Source organism: Eptatretus burgeri, chromosome 8 (genome assembly GCF_056783735.1).
Source record: "Eptatretus burgeri isolate ZD-2024b chromosome 8, Ebu_testis_v1, whole genome shotgun sequence".
NCBI lineage: Eukaryota > Metazoa > Chordata > Myxini > Myxiniformes > Myxinidae > Eptatretus > Eptatretus burgeri.
The window spans coordinates 90,450,356-90,471,290 of record NC_140968.1 but is presented as its reverse complement, the minus strand read 5'-3'; the positions used below and the strand labels follow the sequence as shown (position 1 = coordinate 90,471,290).

At 43.4% G+C, this 20,935-nt stretch overlaps 1 protein-coding gene across 4 annotated transcripts in view; it reads left to right on the top strand.

Annotated features, from left to right (window-relative positions):
* The window catches only part of LOC147022255 (small integral membrane protein 11-like), a 44,481-nt gene extending 33,204 nt beyond the window's left edge, over positions 1-11,277 (top strand). For 3 of the 4 annotated variants that reach the window (XR_015061137.1, XR_015061136.1, XR_015061140.1), the window contains one exon: positions 7-704. The gene's annotated coding sequence lies outside the window, so the exon portion shown is untranslated. Of the gene's footprint in view, positions 1-6; positions 5,702-5,961 lie in introns of those variants that run through there. The other variant, XR_015061139.1, reaches the window with a different exon arrangement.
* Positions 11,278-20,935: the final 9,658 nt, after the last annotated feature.

The window sequence follows — 20,935 nt, the reverse complement described above, 5'->3', positions numbered from 1 at the left end:
CCACAGACCAGCTTCCCTCTTCAACCGAACAATGGTGCTTCCTCCATGCCTTGAGGCTGTAATCGTCTATATGTGACCAGCAAAGAAGAAAAGTAAAACTTCTACCCTGATCTATACCCTGACCTACCTCTGTATTCTGCTCCAATGTTCTCATTGCATTTGTAAGGAATTGCATCCGGCGTGAGTTTTTAAATGGTCACCCGATTGAACTTTTTATTTTCTTTTGTGTTTCCCGTTTATTGGGGTTCGGGTGCACCCACATCCCCCCCCTCCTGCCCACCCTACACCTCCCTTGGGCCCAGCAGTTTCCCAGTGAGAGGGGAGTAATCACTTGGGGTTATTCAAATCTCAGCATATTGTGTGACCGCCATCTCCACATCTAATCCAGAGGCCGCAGCTCAAATTTATCACTCCATTTAAAGCGTTAATGCAGCCAAAAGGGGTGCAAACGTGAGTGATATATCTTTGAAAACGGTCAGCCCTGGGTAGTAATTGAAGGATGCCATCTTGCCAACAATTGTGGAGTTCAGAAGAGTGGAGAAGGTAAATTGGAAGGGCGTCATTTTTATTTTACCTGAATAGGTTTTGGAAAGTTTTATCACCCCCCACCTCATAATGCCTTGATTTATTGCACTGCAGTGTGAGATTAAATTCACAAACCCAACAATGAAATAAAGGGTTGAACTGTACAGCCCCGGAGGAAACTTGTTCCGGCATGGATTTATTAGGAAACGTTAGGGTCAGTACGAAAGTCGTGCCTTTTATTTTTCAGTTTTGTAACCAAAGCGTTGTCGGAAAGCTGCGTGAGCTCACAATGAAAGCTTGGTACCTCCCATCCATTTTGAGTTGAGCAGTACTCTGATCGATCACGTGGCAACATCACAACACTCTTTCAAAATGGCTACCCGGTTCGAGGTGTGTACGAAGTAGAGAACAGTTATTGAATTTCTTACTGGGAAAGAGGTTCTTCCAGTGGATATTCAAAGGCACTTAAAGAATGGGTACGGTCGGTTGACTACCGTTGATGTGAGCATCGTTAGACGTTGGGCAAAGCATTTCAAGAGCGGGGAAACTGATATTGATGACGAGTCCCAGAGTGGTCGGCCTCCAACCGCAGTGACACCAGGAAACGAGTCGGTTTGCTTCATATTTGTGTGTATTCCCTATAATTTTCATTTCCTCTGCCACCGAAGGTGGACAAAAGTTATGTTTTCACCCCTGTCTGTTAGCAGAATATCTCAAAAAGTTATGGACGGATTTGGATGAAATTTGGTGGACAGGTTGGATGTGTGGCGAGGACGAAATGATTCGATTTCACCGAAGATCCGGATCCGGATCACTTGGGTTTTTTTCAGTGATTCTTCACCATTGAGAGATCGGGTCAAAAACGATATGTAGCAGGATATCTCAGAGTTCGGGAAAGGATGATGTCAAAGCTTGGTGGATGAGTTGGGTAGGTGACAAGAACAATCCGATTAGGTTTTGGTTGAGGTACAGATGTCGATTCGGCCTATCAGTGGGATGCAAAACGTAAACTGTTCAGTTTGGTAGAGGTATGTGCTCGACCGAGTGTCGTTTTATTTGTAATTGTAATTATTACCTCCGCCACCGAAGGTGAAGGAGGTTATGTTTTCACCCCTTTCTGTCTGTTTGTCTGTTTGTCTGTGTGCAGGATATCTCAAAAAGTTGTGGACGGATCCAGATTAAATTTTGTGGAGAGGTTCCGTCTGTGACAAGGATGAACTGATTAGATTTTGATGAAGATCCGGTACCAGATCCGACTACTAGAATCTTTTAAGTGATTCTTCACCATGGAGAGATCGGGCTAAACCGATATATAGCATGATATCTTAAAAAGTTGTGGACGGATTCGGATGAAACTTGGTGGACACGGGTATGTGGCAAGGACGAATTGATTCAATTTTGGTGAAGATCCGAATCCGAATCTGGATATGAGAATTATTTAATTATAAAAGTGATTCTTCACCATTGGAGAGGTAGGGCCAAAAACGATATGTAGCATGATATCCAAAAAATGTATTGGGGCTGATATGTTCTCGTGGATCATGCATTGTATTGTGTGGCGGAAGTATGCGCTCTTCCGAGTGCTCTTCAAGTTGTAATTGTATAGAGGCATTACTTTTGTACCGACCCTTGTATCTACATATTATGGAATTTTTATTCCTCCGCCAAACCTCTTCATCCTTCTCTTCTGCAACACAGCCTTCATTTCCTCGCTATCCCATCTTCCTGACTTTTTTTTTTTTCCAATCGATACACCCTTCCACATCCTCTTGCGTATGCAATATGTAGATTTCCCTGCTCACTTGATGCTTGCGTAATGCGTTTCTTGTGACAAGCAGGGGTGATGATGTCTGTGGTTGTATGAAACCACTTGGTACTTGTAAAATCTCGAGCTGTTTTGTCAGTAGTGGGCTTTCAAGGTGGCTCAAAAGTGTTGGAAAATTGACCATCTGTCTGCCACCTGCAGGAACACCGACTGGCCAGGTGTGCCCTATCCACTGAGGAAAATCTGCAAACCACAACTTAAAAGTCTTAACCACCGTGCAACTACTCTTACACATACACACTGTTTGGTCATGCTTTGTTAAAATTGGACCCTTTAAACTGACCTACTAATGTTTGATTTTATAAGTACCCTTAAATGATTGGTGTGTATAATTCAAAGCAGTCTGACCTTTTTTGTAGATGAACTTGCGGGTCTATAAGTGAACATGTAGATGTTCTGCGGAGTCTCGGCGTGTTTGAGGAGAGGGTGTGAGAAATGGGAGACAAAACGACATCAACAAAACATGCCATTAAATTCGTTCGGAGAATGAACTAAAATGACCGCGGGCTTGGGGTATAACCCCGCGTCAAATCTCAACGGCTCCCATCCAAGGCATGAACAGCAGCCGTCGGAGCCACTCGTGACTTCAAAGCGCGAGGTATGTGTGGAACAAAGCCCTGCAGGAACCTCTTGGCCTCTGCCCAGCGCGTCAAAGGGAATTTTTCATGCGGGATCAGAACGCGACCGCGCCCCATGCATCTGTGGGGCACCTGATGCGCTAATCCCGTACACTCGGGCAAAGCAGCGAGACCAGCCCGGCGGTGGACCTGGGGCCCTATAATCCCTCCTGGGCACACTCTCCCGCAGTCGCAGACCAAGGATGTCGTGAACTGCCGGTGGGGTGCTCCGAGGCGTGTGTGGCGTCTCCCCCCCTCTCCCCCCTTCCAAACACTGCCTTAAATTACCCACCAAGGATACAGTACATCAGTCGTTTGTTTCACTTTGGAGGCTTTGGTTGAGGCTTCAGAAGGGAGTTTCTCCATCTGTCTGTCTGCACTCTCGTCCCAATGGCTAATCTGTCCGAGTTTCCTTGTTGCAATTGAATGCTTAAGCCATCGAGGGACATTCAAAATAGTCTCGGAACGAGGTACTCTTATAGTATTCCAAGAAACGCAAAATTTTTCATGTATATATATACATACAGGGTGTCTCAATGAAATGTATACATGCTCTATATATTGAAAACTATACTATCTTGTTCTGCCCTACATTGTGGGTAATAGCTGACTGATGATGTGCAATCATTCCGTCAAGTGCTAACACTTGATGAAACACCATCTGATAGATATTAGTAACACTCAACTTTGCCCCCTCTGCTATTTAATTATTTTTTTTTATGAAATATTAAAGGTAATAATATATTTTATTGAGACACCCTATTTACGGATAGTTAAGAAGGGAAAAAAAGTAATTTCTTCCTAATCATACTCGCTTATACCTGTAGTATATTGAAAATATTTAAAATGTTGATGTTTCTTTCTGAACTGAAGTTTGAACTTTCTGAACTTTCATGTTTGAACTAACCCACATCCTCCCACCTCCATTCCCACCTTGTCGGTTTTGCAAAACTAGGCCCTTGGCACTTTGGGCAAATTCTCTGGGCCAACATTAGGCTTGATTACCTTCTCTAATAGATACCCTTGCTGGATGGTCTTTAATTACCACGGCCAACACGTGATGCGCAGAACCTCCATTGGTATAGGTTTCCAACAGGATGTTGGATCAAAGTAAAATGCTCACCTGATCACCTCGTGCACTCATTACCTTAACACGTCAAATCGCTGTGCTTGGATGAAAAGTTGAAGACTCTCATCGTATTTCAGGATCGGTGGGGTCTGGGTTATCGGGAGCCTCTCGGGTCTTCGCTTGGTCACGCGACTCATGCGTTTCAACAGTGGTCGTGAGATTCCCGAATGTGTGCTACAATTTAGGCGTTAAAATAGTCAGTGAGTGCGAGTGAAGACCCTGTCTCTCCCTTGAAGGTATGCTTTTGAACCAAACGCACACTCGGATACATGGGCTCGACTTGGCTGCAAGCACAGCCTCAGCCAATTCGTTTTTGTAATATTACTCATTCACTTTCCGATTTTATTTTCTTTTTAATCGCTCACTGATTGTTCCCTCATGCCCTCCAACTCCTCCTACCCTGTGCTTATTTGAGTGGAGTTGTGGGGGTGCACTGTGCTGCATGCACATGCCGACCGTACGACGCTGCACCGCACGCATAGGTCAAACGCTTCCACCTGCTGCGAATTGTAGGGTTCAAACCCCAACGTCGCACAGCTCATCCTGCCTGCCCAGCTGCTGGGTAGTTCATTACAGCTGGAATGCCACTTTGGATATTTTGGGCAATCGTCAATTAAACACCATTCCTTCATTCTGATGTCAACCCATTAAATGTATAGTTGAATGAACTCTTCGGAATGGTGAGTCCACAGCACAAGTAACAGGAAAGAGTACAGTTTCCACTGTATACATACATACGTATGCACACATAGTGTGTATGTAATATATAAAGCTCATTCCAACCACACTGATATGAATGACCGGTACCTGCTGGGTGATGTATAAAGCTGATATTTTGCATGCTGATGGACATCGAAGCCGATACACCGGGAAAAATCACAGAACCGTCGGAAAGTGTCCGTAAATGAAAATGTAAATAAATGAAAACAATTAAATGCAGGTGAGTGACCTGAGATAATGGAGAAGCATGATTCGTTATTGCTGACATGCACATGCTCATGCACATGCTCATGCGCGCACACAAACACACACACACACACACACACACACACACACACACACACACACACACACACACACACACACACACACACACACACACACACACCCAGTGTTTATATGAAACTTATTCACAGTTTGAATGTCGCTGGAGACAATGGTAAGAGTGTTTTTTGAGCGTCATTTTTGGAGGCTGGAATTTTAGTCCAAGGCAGAAAGTCTGTGATGCATTGTGGGCCTAACTTGGCAGGGCTTTGCAAATCTCACACAACAGGGTCGTGGGGCACTGTGGGAAGTTATTACTCAAGTTCCTGGGGTGACACGAAAGCAGGGAAATTTCTACCCCGTGGGTGCCGTCTAATGGGCCTTTCTTGTTTTTGCCAGGAGTTGGAATTTACAACATGTCTTTAAATAGGACAAAACTTAATTGTGGGGGGGTCAGAATTTACCAGGGACGCTGCCACAAAGGGATTTTGACTTCACCTGGTGATCCTTATTCTTTGCCTGGACTGACCTTTCCAAGGATCTCTGCTGGAATGTACCTGTGACCTGCACATCTGCTGATATAACTCCTTCACTCGACGAGATGAATCGAGTTCTGTAAAAGTGAGCTTTGCACCGTTTGATCTCTGCGTTGATTTGGGATTACATTACATTTGGTATCGTATATTTAACTCCTCCAAGTATGTTTTCATAAATTCCTCCCTTCTGTTAAATCATGTGCCTCCTCTGTGGGAAGTTTCAATGGAATGCAGCCTCTGTTGTTGCTAGCACAACATTATGTTAGTAGCAGCACACAGAGTGTGACTGCCCAGGCATGCCTCTGAAATGTTGTCTGGACTCTTTTATCCATTCAACTGCTCCAGGTACACACAAGGCACACCACGGTCTCCACACCTGAAAAACTCATCATCGAGCCAAATAGCTGAGTCATTACCTCCAATACCGAAGGTGGACGGAGTTTGTTACTTGTGAGAATCAAAGATTTTTCTTTTTAAAGTATATTCGTTGATTGTGCGTGTTATTACCTCCACCACCGAAGGTGGGTGGAGGTTATGTTTTCATTCCTGTCTGTCTCTCTGTTTGCTACTTGTGAAAATCAAAGATTTTTCAAGTATATTGGTTGGTTGTGTGTGTTATTCTGTCTGTTTGTTTGTCAATTGCCTACAGGTCACAGTTCTAAACCGATTGTCATGAAACTTTATCAAGTTGAAGACGTAGTCGTAACTGAGAAGCTGATTTGTTTTGAGGTGAAAGGTCATCTTTGGGTCGTATTTCTGAAATAGTCATTTTTCAATGGAAAAATCGTAACGGAAAACTTGAGGTCAAAAGGTCAAAGATCAACTCAAGGCCTCCAAAGCCTATAAACTTGAACGTTGACCAGGATTTGCATCATCCATCACTGAGTTGGGAAAACAACTATTTTTGAGGTCAAAGGTCAACTCAAGGTCAAACTTCTAAAATCATCAAATTTCATCTGAAAAACTGTCGATTTTCATCTGTTTAACTTGAAAATTAAGCAGCAATTTAATCGTGCATCACTGAATTTGGAAACCAACTATTTTTGATGTCCAAAGGTCAACTCAAAGTCAAACTTCTGAAATCATCAATTTCAATCTGAAAGGTGTTCATGTTCATCCGATTGACCTGAGTTCATCAATGTTCATCCGGTTAACGTGAGCTTTCATTAAGATTGTCAATTTTAATCTTAATGAAATGGACAATTTGATGTATCCATGACAACCTTTGGAGGGTTGAATTTGCAAGTATCGTGATCTGCACAATGTCCTTTTCCTGTTCCTTGCAAAATCAAAGATTTTTCAAGTATATTGGTCAGTCGATTTTGTTATTGGGTCGCCGAAATAGGTGACCCTTATTGTCAGTAATTCTGTCTGTTTGTTTGGATGTTTGTTCGTTTGTCATCAGCATAATTGGTAGTAAACTTGGGCGGATTTTGACCAAACTCAGGTGGTAGGTACATCTTATGACCTAGTGCTTTGGAAATTGTGATGGTTGCTAGGGACACTTTGGTTCCCGAGCAACAACCGAAAAACATTCAAAATCGGTACCGTTCACGCGAAATCAATTCCGAAAGCCATTATCCCACGTAGGGTTATGAAATTTGGCACGAATGATCTACAGGTGATGCTCTATCAAATATATTCCGGTTTTTGTGATATATGGAATACTTTACCCGCAGCGCCCCCTACAATTAGGGTATGCGCAAAAATTTGCGAAAATCGAAGGCCTCCTAGCGACCAGGTGAGTGCATCGATACAAATGAAACTTTTCAGGTTCATGGTTTTAAATGAGAACTACAACTTTGCCTCAGGACATATTGACCGATTTCGCTTAGGTCAGGGGTCAAAGGTCAATTAGTGCAAAAATCGATAATATGCGAGAGCTGGAGGTGCCTTCGCGCCAAATGCTACTCCTCCTAGGGTTATGGTCGGATGGTCATGAAAATTCACACTAATCGTTTGGAATGCATTGTGCACAAACAATGGAGCCGGATCTTCGATTTAGATCTTTTTTCACCCACAGCACCCCCTCAAACTTTGGGGATTTCCGATTTCAAACCGCATTTTTGGTACTTTTCATTCAAATGGATACCGAGTAGTAATCAGTTGATGGAACTGGATGAGATTTGATATGCATAATCTTAAGGTGATTCCCTCTCCGCTATATGGCATCCATTTTGCTCTATATCTTATAGTTTCCATGCTCGGCGACTCATCGCCGCCTACCAGCTTGTTCTGTCTGTCTGTTTGTCTGTTTATCGCCTACAGGTCACAATTCTAAACCGATCGTCATGAAAATTTTACAAGTTGTAGAGTAGTCTCAACTGAGAAGCTTATTGATTTTGAGGTCAAATGGTCAAAGGTCATCTTGAGGTGATATTGCTAAAATCCTAATTTTTCATCTGATTGACTTGAAATTTGAACAAGATTTGCAAATTGCATCACTGAATTGGGAAACCAACTGTTTTTGAGGTCAAATGTCAGGTCAAGGTCAAACTTCTAAAATCATCAAATTTCATCTGAAAAATCGTAAATTTTCATCTGATTAACCTGAAGATACAGCAGCAATTGTAGAGTGTATCACTGAATTTGGAAACCAACTTTTTGAGGTCAAAAGGTCAAAGATCAACTCAAGGCCTCCAAAGCCTGTCTGGACATCCACAATCGTGCAAAGTCCTTCGTCGGCCCACCTGAGCTCATGACCACATACAAAGCTTTCATCTGCAGTCTGATGGAGTACTGCTCTCCCCTCTTGGCTGGTACTTCTGCCTCTCACCTTTCTTGGCTTCACGCTGTGGAAACCAAGGCATTTAGGATCATTGGTATCTCCCGTGATGAGGCTGAGTCTTTGGGTCTCTCACTCTCTCACCACAGGCAGGTCGGTGGTCTTTCTGTCTTCTAACGCCCCCCCCCCCCATCGGCTCTGTCTGAGATATGTCTCTCCCATATTTCCACAGGGTGCTCAAGGTCCGCCAGCAACTCCCTTCTGGAAAAACTACCAAAAGCATGAATCACTGCTCACCTTCATTCTCTCATTCCTCTTTTTTCACACCTTTGGAACAAACTCCTACACTCTCTTCAATCCCACTCTTCGCTCCAGGTCTTCAAAATAGCTGTTCACCACCATCTCTTATCTTCCCCCATCCAAAACCACGATCTTTTATACCCCCGTTAATCCACCCCAAACCTACCTTCTTCAAATTCCCTGCTTTCCTTCCTGAAAATCCCTGTGATGTCCATCTTTTATACCCAGTGTTCTATTTTATTTTAAGGTCAAACTTCTAAATTCATCAATTTTCAACTGAAAAATCGTCAATTTACATCCGATTAACTTGGAGGTTGAACAGGATTTGCATAGTCCATCACCGAATTGGGAAAACAACTATTTTGAGGTCAAAAGGTCAACTCAAGGTTAAACTTCTGAAATCATCAATTTTAATCTGAAAAATAATCATTTTTCATCCGATTGACCTGAGCTTTGATTAAGATTGTCAATTTGAATCTTAGTGAAATGGAAAATTTGATGTAACCATCACAACCTTTGGAGAGGGGGGTGGATTTTGCAAGTATCATGCTCTGCATGACGTCTTTTTCTTGTTTGTTTATTTGTCTGTCTGTCATGTATCGACAGGTCACAATTTTAAATCGATCTTCACGAAACTTCACCACTTGGTCGAGTTTGTCATAAGCAAGAAGCTTAAAAGGTCAACATAGGTCATTAAAAACTCAGATTTCTGAAATCTGACATTTTCATGCAATTGACTTGAAATTTGAACAGGATTTGCATGTCAGGTCACTGAATACAAACGCCAATTAATTTTGAGGTCGACATAGGCCAAAAGATTGGATGAGTGGATATATTTTATCCTCTCAACCAAACTCTCTCTTCCTCATATGTGGTGACTTCAATTGTCATCATGCCAGTTGGCTGGGTGTGCGTACCTCTCTCACCTGCCACAACACTTCAGAAAAATACTTCTGTGACTCATTGGGACTGACTCAATTGGTCAACTTCCCGACCTGGATCTCAACCAACGGTACTCCATTTCTTCTGGATCTGATTTTGACAAATTTTGCTGAAAATATCTGCCGTTCTTCCTCCGCTCCAATCGGTTCTTCTGACCACATACTTGTCAAAGTGGACATCTCTCTGGCTGTTATTAGACAATGACCTCAGTGCCGTCGAGTCACATTTCACTCAGGCTGACTGGCAGGGTCTCCAAGCAGTCATCAAACTTCCAAACTGGTCTGCCACTGCTACTTTCTCCAGCATCAACTCATCCTGGGAATTCTTTCAAAGAAACTTGCTCTCTCTCATGCACAGATTTATCCCCTCTCTTCTTTGGTTGTCCTACCCTTCCTCCCACCCATGGTTAACTGAAGCTTATGGCGAGGCAGTTGTCCTGAAACAACTTCCCTTTGCCTCATGGAAAGCAAACCCAACTGAGGGAAATCTCAGTTCCTTCCATAAAGCTCAGGCCAAGTGTGTATCTACCTTCAGGAGAGGCAGAAAACAACATCTTTCTAAACTCAAGTCTGAACTTTCAAACATCTCTCCTTCCTCAAAATCCTGGTGGTGTCCAATCAAATCTGTTTCTGGTGTATCTTCCCCCTCCATCCCTCCCTTACCTCAAATGGCCGCACTGCTGATACTGCACGTGAAAAGGCTAAATGCCTAAACTCGGTGTTTGCATCTAAATGTTGTGTCCGAAACCCATCGCTTTCTGTTCCCACCTTACCCAGTCGCACCCAACTGTCCCTGGACTCTGTGTCCTTTTCTTCTGACAAGGTGGAGAGCTTGCTGTCAAACCTCGACTCAGATTCTGCAACCGGTCCAGACGGCATCCACCTTCGTGTTCTAAAAACCTGCTCCTCTGCTCTTGCTCACCCTCTCTCTGTTCTATTCACACTCTCATTTTCTCAAGGTCATCTGCCATCTGCTGGGAAATCAGCAAACATCACTGCCCTGCATAAAAAAGGTGCAAAAACAAGATCCCTGCAATTACAGACCAATCAACCGTCTCCCAATCATCAGCAAGGTTATGGAATCCATCATCACTTCACATAACACATTAAATCCTTCCTCTTCTCCAATGGCTTGATTTCAAATCATCAGTTTGGTTTCAGACCAGGTCACTCTACCCTGGATATGCTGCTTCTGCTCTCCCAAAATGGATGGAGGTACTCGATGCCAGACATGAAATCAGAGCCATATCCCTGGACATATCATGTGCTTTTGACACAGTCTGGCACCCTGCTCTGCTCACCAAACTCTCTTCCTATGGTATCCACGGCCATCTCCACTCACGGCTCGCAGACTTCCTCTCCTGTCGCAGCCAACGTGTGGTCCTAAATGGAGTTCTCTCATCCCCTCTTCCTGTCCAAAGCTGGAGTTCCTCAAGGCAGTGTTCTGAGCTCTGTTCTTTTTCTGGTTTTCATCAAGATCTCACGAATTCTCTGGAAAATCTTCTTTATCTCTTTCCTGATGACTCCACCCTCTGTCGTATCATCTGTCATCCCTCAGACCGGCAAGCAGCAGCTTCTTCACTCTCTGCAGATCTGTGTAAAATCACAAACTGGTTCAACACGTGGAAAATGTCTTTCAATCCAGACAAATCTCACACTCTCACCATATCTCTCTGAAAAGACCATTTCAACCCCCGCCCCACCCCCCCCCCCAATGGTTGGCCAAATGGTCCCCACTTCATCTACTTTCTCAACAAGCCTCTGGAAGAAGTCCTTTCATTCAAGCTTCTGAGTCTCACTATCTGCCAAGATCTTTCCTGAGAAAGCCACATTTCCAACCTGGCCTCCAAAGCTAGTTACCGACTGGGAATCCTCCATCGTGCAAAGTCCTTCCACAGCCCACTTGAGCTCCTGACCACATACAAAGCTTTCGTCTGTAGCCTGATGGAGTACTGCTCTCCCCTCTGGGCTGGTGCTCCTGCCTCCCACCTTTCTCAGCTTCCCACAGTGGAAACCAAGGCATTTAGGATCATTGGTATCTCCCGCGATGAGGCTGAGTCTCTGGGCCTCTCACTTTCTCACCGCAGGCTGGTCGGTGGTCTCTTTGTCTTCTACCGTCTCCTCTCCGGTCTCACCCCCCCCTGCTCTGTCTGCGATTTGTCCCCACCATATTTCCGCAGGGCGCTCAAGGTCCACCAACAACCCCTTTCTGGGAAAACCACCAAAATCACGAATCACTGCTCACCTTCACTCCTCCATTCTTCTGTTTTTCCCGCCTTTGGAATAAACTCCCTTACTCTGTTCAATCCCATTCTTCCCTCCAGGTCTTCAAAACAGTTGTTCACCACCATCTCTTATCTTCCCCCATCCAAAACCTTGATCTTTTATACCTCCGTTAATCCACCCCAAACCTATCTCCTTCAAATTCCCTGCTTTCCTTCCTGAAAATCCCTGTGATGTCCATCTTGTATACCCAGTGTTCCCCACCCCTCTCCCTTCTCCAGATCTCCCAATGTCTCTGTTCCTCACTGTTTTGTCCTTCCCTCTCCCGCCCCTCTTGCTGTGCGTTGTGTGTTAGCTCTTATACGAGCCTCGACTGTGTTTTTTTTTAAAAAGGGTCAACGTAGACCAAAGGTCAAAATTTGTTTTATGGATTTTGCAAGTAGCGTGTTATGCATTACATCTTTCTTGTTTGTCTGTCTGAGCAGGATATCTCAAAAAGTATCGTAATCATTGGGACGAAGCTTGGTGGACAGGTTGGGTGTGTGATGAGAACCAATTTGTTTGATTTTGGTGAAGATCCAAATCCGGATCCAGATACTAGAATTAAATTTTTTTTTTTTTAGTGATTCTTCACCATTGAGTGATTGGGCCGAAACGACATTCATCGTGATATTCCAAAAAGTTGCTGACGGATTATAATTGGTGGTTGAATTCAATGACCAAATATGTCTCGTCAGGGGGTGTTGTGTGGTTGATGTGTGTGTTTTAAACATGCCCATGCCCCCTCCGCTGAGGGGAAGAAGAAAGAAAAATACAAAAACTTAAAATAAATAGATTTTCAAAAAAAAAATAAAAAATTGCATTTTCTTCTATTGGTCTTGGTGTTGATAAATTAGTTTGGTGTCCGCACAGGTATTATTGGCTGAATGGCCTCCACCTGTGTCTGATTTCCTTGTATGATGACAAAACTAGGTGGATGAGCTGGTTTGGTGAGAACAAGCTGATTCGATTTTGGTTCAGGTCCTGTCTGTCGGTCCAATATAAAACGTAAACTGTTCAGCCCGGTGGAGGTATGTGCTCGACCGAGTGCCGTTGTATTGGTTCACGAGCGCCAGCCAGTGACCACTATATTCGTTATGTCTGTGTGTCTGTCTGGTGGGTAGTCGATCTAGTCGAAAAAATGTTTTTTTGAGATTTTATACCCTTATGATCAGTATTTCCGTCGATATGTTTGTCTGTCTGTTGGATGCTCTTTGAGCACCCTTATTCTGGACATTTCCATCTGTCTGTCTGTCCGCGAAACTTTGGTCAAGCCTCGGGGCTAAACCACTCAACCGATTCCAATGAAATTTGGTAGGTAAGACCAATATTTCTGGGAATCGTGTGCTTTCGAATATGGGACCCCGGGCCCTAGCAACGGCATAGCGGCCCTTTAAAGTGGTCAAAAAAATTCTAAAAATCGAAGCTTAGAGTTCTGTGCGCAATCTATCTAGCTCCCTTCATGCCAATTTGCAGCCCTAACAAAAATTATTTGAAGGAGGAGATAGGTTTTGGGCGAGTACATGTCGAACATTTCAGAAACGGTTAGTTGCTAATATCTCTAAGAGAAAGAGTCTGATTTTGATGAAACTTGGGTGAAATGTCTACAATGTGTCTGGCATGTACACAAAAATGAATGGTTGCTATGCACACCTCCGTTGCTTAGCAACAGCTAAAATACTTTATCGTACATCGTACACTTATTGTGGACTGTACAAAAAAATCAATACCTCCAAAACTGGACCTCCGAGGGACCTGTTTTTTTTGTGTCCAAGGAGAATGTCTTACAGCATCATATAAAAAAATAAAATATTTAGCGAATAGATAGATGGAATTACCAGGGCTGCCATTTGTTAGAGTCTCTTTGGAAACATTCCTGAAATTTCACAAGGCGGGTTTCTGGGCGCAAACTAAGAGGGCTGTGATAATCATATTTATTGTGCTAAATTGATTGATAGCATGTACATGAGTATCGGCTAGTCGCGTCGGCCAGCTTTCCATCTAGAGCGAGCTGCCATGTTGCCTACCGGCTTGTCTGTCTGTCTGTCCCTCTGTTCGGTCCAGTGCTCCGTTAATACAATGGCGATTTCGATGAAACTTGGTTGGTAGGTTCATACCATGAACCTAGTTGTGTGCAAATGAGAACCGTTGCTATGGACACCACCGTTGCCTAGCAACGGGACTTTGAAATTTTTGAAAAATCATAAAAAAATTATTTTTTCGAAAATCAAAAATCGGGCCACGAGCGACTGTGGGCAGTACATTCAGCCATATTGTCAAAAATTTCCAGCCGGATCCTATGAAAACTGTCGGAGAAGATAGACTTTGAATGAACCCTGGTCGAAAACAATAAAAAAACGAATTTTGTTATATCTCAGAGACTATGAGTCAGATACACATGAAACTGGTATGGTAGGTTCATGGTATGTCCTAGTTATGTGTGAGAAAGAACCGTTGCTATGGACCCCTCCGTTGCCTAGCAACGGCCGAAAAACCTCTAAATGTGGGGGTATTTTAACGAAAAAACAATCTGCAGCATTAACCCTTGAAGCTTGAATCATGAATTTTCTTGTGCTTAATCCTAAGGTCATTCCCCATCCAACGGGCCCATCGCGTCAGGTTCTATTGGGTAGTCGACTACCCATGTCCGCCTACTGGCTTGTCTGTCTGTGTGTCTGTCTGTCCAGAGCATAACTCTGTGGACTTTGATCCGATCTTGATGAAACTTGGTGATGTGTTCCATATCAATGTCTAGTTGTGTTTTCCTGGATGAGGGCGTGCTTCGCCCATTGTCGGCGGAGCCACGCCCAAAAAATAGCCATTTTTAGGGGGTAGTCGGATTAAAAATCTATCTTCTCCTTGGAAATTTACTGAATGGAAGGGGTTCTTCGGTATTTGAATAGCAAAATGAATTATCAAAAACTTGTCGTTGTCCGATTTTTTCATTTTCGTCCCAAGGTCAAGGTCACTAGGTCAAAAACTTAGAAAATTGCGAATTTTGACATAAAAATCATACAACCGCCCAAACTTTGAGAGCTTGGATGACAATATTTTTTTATGCATAATCTTGAGGTCATTCCCCACCTCAAGTCTTGAAACCATTTTGCTCTATCTCGAACACCTTGCCCGTGGCGTTTCCTTCAAGTTTTTAATGCTGATTTCATCAAAGTATGGATAATCTGAGGAGTGCGAAATGCCATATAGCCTATATGACGTTATATTGTTCCTGGAATGTTCCAGAGGAAGTTTTGCACCAAAGGTCATAATCCTTGACCTTTGACCTTTAAAGGCCACAAAGGTCAAATTTTCAAAGTTGTGGGAATCGAACCGGGTTTTCGACCTTCTTCGACGAACTAACTCCAATAAGCTATAGCACGTATCCTGTTTCCTTATTTTAATGTCCACAACATTGTTTTGTGACCTTTAAATGTTATGCAAAGGTCAAATTTTGAAAATTGTTGAACGAAATCGGGTTTTCGACATTTTGCAGCTAATAACCTGTTACTCGTACCACATCATGTTGATCATTTTCATAACTTGTTCAAAAATTATCACATTGTCTCATCCTTGACTTCTGAAACAATCTACATCGTCAAATACCGCTCGTGAACCATCGTCGTCTTCAGACTTGTTTCTGTCTGTTTCCAATATCTTCAGACGAGGTGAACTGACATGCTCCATGCGAACGGTGCCTCCTTTAGATATGCAATCCCAGTGTTAATTTGCAAATTCCTTATTAGCAGAAGCCTTGTGATGCTGATGGAGTATAAATAATCGATAAACTTCCTCAGCTGCTCAGCCTGAATGGGTTTATTTACACTTAATCTATAACAAATGTTCTTATTTGCATATATTAGCATTTCTTTTCTCACTGCACTTCTTTGGAACTGGCTTGTTTGGTATTCCTGCTTGTGTGAAACGTACATAATGTTGAGGTCCCACCTTGAAATCCCAAGGTACGATATTGATTTAATCATTGTCCACCAATATCTTTGTGATCAACTTAAAAGTACAATGTCTCCTTGTAATCTTTGTCTTCCATTTAATATAGTTCATATCTCACCACGAGCCTGAGATCATTGTAAATAAAAAAGCATCATGGATTCATCGAAATGTTACATTAACAAAAATTGTTTGTTTGTTTTTGGATTTTTGTTGGACATTCCATTTCATTTCAGTGAAGGTGGTCGATAGAAAGAAGCATGGATGAACTGAAGGAGGAGATAGAAAGAAGGATGGATGAATTGAAGGAGGAGATTGGGGTGCAACTAAATTTGATAAGTAAGCTTAATGGGGAGATTGGTAAAAAGCTGGCTGAAGTGGGCCGGTCACGTGTGCATAGAGTAAGAGAGACTAGCAAAGAGAGTGGATATAGGTTGAGGGAGCGAGGTAGGAAAGAGGGAGACTGTGGTTTAGATGGGAAGATTGTGTGAGGGGTATCAATGTGGTGGTGGTGGTGGTTGGAGAGTGGAGAGAGTTGGCTGGAGACAGGGAAGTGGAGGAGTGTCGTGCTCAGCTTATTGAAGACAGGACAGAAGCTTGAAGCTTGGTACAATTGGACCTCACCACTTATAAAGGCAGGAGGAGGAGAAGAAAAAGATTCCCGATTTCCTCCCATTTACCTTTGACCTGTCAAGTGTGGTTTTATTCCCAGCCCAACCATAAACTGTCGGTTTGGAGTGGCGCTTAGCAGTCAGGACATTGCATCATAAAGTGTTCTGTCTCATAAGTGGATGCTAAGCCATGTGTCGTGTCTGCTTGCATTAGTCTGTGGTCATTAAAGATCCCATGGTATGTTTTGTGAAGAGTACGTGAGTTGTATCCAGCAACCTGAGCAAATCACAAATGGTTGGCCAAATTGGCTCCATTTGAACATCGGTCCTGACCGGCCGCTTCCTGAAACTCTTGAGCCAAAAGCCTCCCCATCTGCGAGCTCCACAAGGTGTGGCTAATTGGAGACATTATATTTCGTAGCTGGAAAGGCAATGGCAAACCACCCACTGTAACCCGATGCTCTGTGAAGAGTGTAGTGCATCCAAGAGATGTAGTTTTAGTAGTAGTCGTCGTCATCTCTTATCCTTTCAATTTCTGCTTCTGCACTTACTACTTAAAGGCGGCAGTGTAGCCTCAAGCATTTCCTTAGAGATAATTACTGCCAAGCACTGGTTGATGATACCTTCCAAACCCTCCCTTCTCTGATTTTTTTTTTAATGCTTTATCCTACCTCCAGCATGTTCGATTGAACCCAGTATGGCAATCTTACCCCTGATATGCACCTTTCACAGGACTCCAAGCTCTCCATGGAGGCTTTACATCTGGATCGCTTCATACCTGCTCCAGCTGATCATGTGATATAGTCACACATTGAAAGCTCACCCATCAGGGAGCCTCTCGAGACAGCTGCAGAGATTATTGGCTAACAAGTGGTAAATTGGCTTCTGGTGATCCACTGACGTCGTAAAATCACTTCTGTGTTTCTGTGTACCTTCTGAAGCACAAGCCAGCAAAAGCACCCAGAGAGGTAGGTAGGTCTCTGTGCACTTTCCTTGGGCTGTCCATTTAGTTGGCAAAGGATCCACTACATCATTGTAGACACAGCACCCCAAAACGAAAAGAAACAACCCAATTAATCTCTCTCCATAATCATAAAACAGTTGGTGTTATGGTCTCTGCCTTGTGGGATCACTCGATCTGGAGTACCAGGGACTCTGGATCCATACTATGGGCTGGTGCAGCTACTTCCTCTGTTGCTCCCCCAGAGGCAGTCAAGTCCAAGGCTTCTTGTATTATTGATATATCCTCGGTGTAAGCAAAGTCCCAAGGTCTGTTTCTCACCCACTACAAGCAGGTTGGTGGACTCTGTTTTTTATTTTCTCACCTCTCCGCCCACCCTCTGTTCCCTCTGTCGACCCGCTCCCCACAACTCCTACCCCCGTGAGTCCCACACATTCTTCCAAAAGCCCACACCTGTTTTCTCTACCCAAATGAAAGCTAGGTGCTCATCTTCATTCCTTCATCTTTGTTTTCTCAACTGTGGAACCGATTCTCTGTGTCTGTTGCATCATACTCTTCCCTCCAGCCTTTCAAGACTGCCTTCCACCATCAGCTCATGCTTTCTCACAAACCCACCCCCAAATCTCTGCTACTCTCGCTGACTACACCCCGACCCCTTCCCATTTTGGTGTCCCTCTTCCTCTTTTATCTCCCCCCCAACCCTGCCAGTCTTTAACCCTGTTGCCCTCTGTTGTTTATCTCCTCCATGAGTTGAGATTTCTGTATTTTAAAAAATAACTGTGACGTTAAATACATAAACTGCTTCTGTGCACACAGATGACGTGTGGAACGTGGCTCCCATACTGCAGGCATGTTCTTTGAATCCCCTGAATAAATCATCAGCTGGTTAAGATTCTGCACGTAGCATCCCACGCGGGACCTATCCAAGTGGGCCATCTACATATTACGAACCAAAGATTGGGAGATAAGCGGCGAAACGAAAGAGTAAAACTGAGGAGAAAGAGGTTAGGGGAGAAAATAGTTTCTCCCATGATGTTTTTTTTTCCACCCCTTTAACCCTCTCAATCCCACCTCTTTCCAAATTGCCAATCTTTCCTTCCTGTGATTTTGTTTCTGTGTCCACCATGTCCGCCCCATGTGTCCTTCAGTACCCCTCCCTCTTCCCCACATCCCTTACCTCTCCAAGTGTCCCTCTATTTTGGCCCTCATTCCTGGGGTTGGTGTGTTTCCTCGCTCTTTCTGCTGTTCCTTTTGTTCTGTTACGTCCTGATCCATTCGATTTTCCAGCTCGTCCACGAGCCTCTTTTTGTTGACAAAAAATGCAGTTGAAATTGGAGTTGTAGGAGGTGATAAAGGGAAATTTGTGGAACTTGGGAGTGGTGGCCAAAATTGTATCACACACGTGATGTGTAGACAGCCCCAAATGGTTTACAACCTTTGAAAGAGATTTTGTTGTTGATGGAAATTATACTGGTCTGATTTCATGTCGTCTGCAGTGCAACATTGCTTGCATTTGAAAGGGTGGATAAACTAGGGGGTCACGTGACTTGATTGCAATCCTTGCAGAACCTCGGCATGATTAAATCACTCGAACTCCTGGTCGCAACATTATAGCTTAATTACGATCCCACATGTTTCCTTCACGAGTTCCATCAACTTTTTGGTTTCAGAGATGGGAAATAAAGAACAAAACTAAAAAATATTTGTCCTTTTAACATGCTCGCTTGGAATATTCGGATTGTTTTGGCCTAAACCGTCTTTCGTCACTGAATCGACTGTAGTTCCTTTGCTGCGCAACTCAGTCACACGTTCAAAGGTCAGCATTGTGACGTCAGTACTGATTGCAGGAAAGGCACAGGGGAAACACATTAAAGCACAACAACCCCCCCCCCCTTTTTTTCCTCCCTCACCTTAGAATTGCTTCTAAAATCTTGAACTGCATGCTTCCGGAGTATTCCTTAACACTTGAATATTGCCATTCCGCAAGAAAAGGAATTCCTAATCGACAATAACACGCGCTGAGAAGATTCCATTCTCCTCCGACATACAGCCATCGCGTGACCCGAGCTGTACTCTGATTTTCCTGTCCATTTCAATCACCATGATCCCTTCACTGAACCCCATTCTCTGTTCTGCACACATGGCCTATAATTGGCCGTCGGCCCCTCCCGTAGGATTATTGCCTCTCCAAACCCTTCCCTTCAAGCTACTCCCCCTTCCGACACCCAATCCCACGTCGGAGTGGTGCACAACCGTCTCCCCCGTCGGTCGCGTTTTTCCCGTTCTTCATTTGCAGAAGATCAACATTCAGGAAATTGGTCTCATTGCTCCAAACGGAACGACAGTGTACTTCTCCGTTTGGAATGTTGCGGGAGATTTACCGGCACAATTTTGGCTGAAAACGTTGCGTCTGTTGTATCCCTCAACCATGTGGCCGTTCCATTCATTAAGTACCGCACAGTTAAATGGCTCACACAGAACAGAAGCTGGGACATCAGATTAACCATCTGTGGCAATGTATTGCATGATCGACTTATAAAGTATAATCGGTTCAGCAACCATTGTAAAAAAAAAAGATTATAGCATCATATTTTCTGCACCGTTCCCTTAGTGTTGTCTCGATTTGTTTATGTTGGCATCATCATTAAGAAACGTACACATTCTTTATGTTTAATAAACCCATGGATTGTGCTTGCTGAAAAGAAAAACTTCTGCAACTGAAGCTCCATCTTGTGAGAGGTGACTAGTTTTGTTCACATGTTGTTAGCCTCGATGGCAGGTGTAACAAGTAACTTACTTATTTACTACAGGTGGTTATACCTTTGAAACGCTATAATTTGTTGTAGTCTTTACTTTAATTACCTGCATGCGTGAAGCGAAAAGTGGGGTTAAGCAATTGATTCACTTCTTTGTCTGTTGGTCGTGCCTGTTGTTTGTGTCCTTTATAACATCCCTAAAAACAACAAGTTTGCTGTTTGGAATGATTTTCTATTTTGTTTGACTGCCAGACAAACAATTATCTTACTCCTCTGTGCGCATACACGATCAGGATGAGGTTCCAAAGAATTTGTCTGTCTTCAAACGTCAGTTTATTGTCGAGGAACTACATGATTTCAATGGAATGTTTTATTTTGAACACATATCGGAACGTGAACCCATCGTTCAGCAGTACTTTGGCTGTGAATTCGGCAAATTCTTTGGAATCTCATCCTGATCGTGTATGCGCACGGAGGAGTAAGGTAATTGTTTGTTTGGCAGTCAAACAAAATAGAAAATCATTCCAAACAGTAAACTTGTTGTTTTAGGGATGTCATAAAGGACACAAACAACAGGCACGTATACCTAATGCAATGTGTAAAATATGCTGCATCAAAATGTTTATTTTATTTCAGTTGAATTATATACTGTACTTAAACACTGTGGAACACAAATCGTTTTTTGGGGGGCTCTTTCAAAACCCTTCCGTTTAGCAGTACTTGGATGAAATATTATGGCATTTTACGTCATCATGACCAATCAAAATTGTCGCTCACAGACCCTTCCCATGTCCTTTTTCTCAAGACTGCTTGGGATAAGA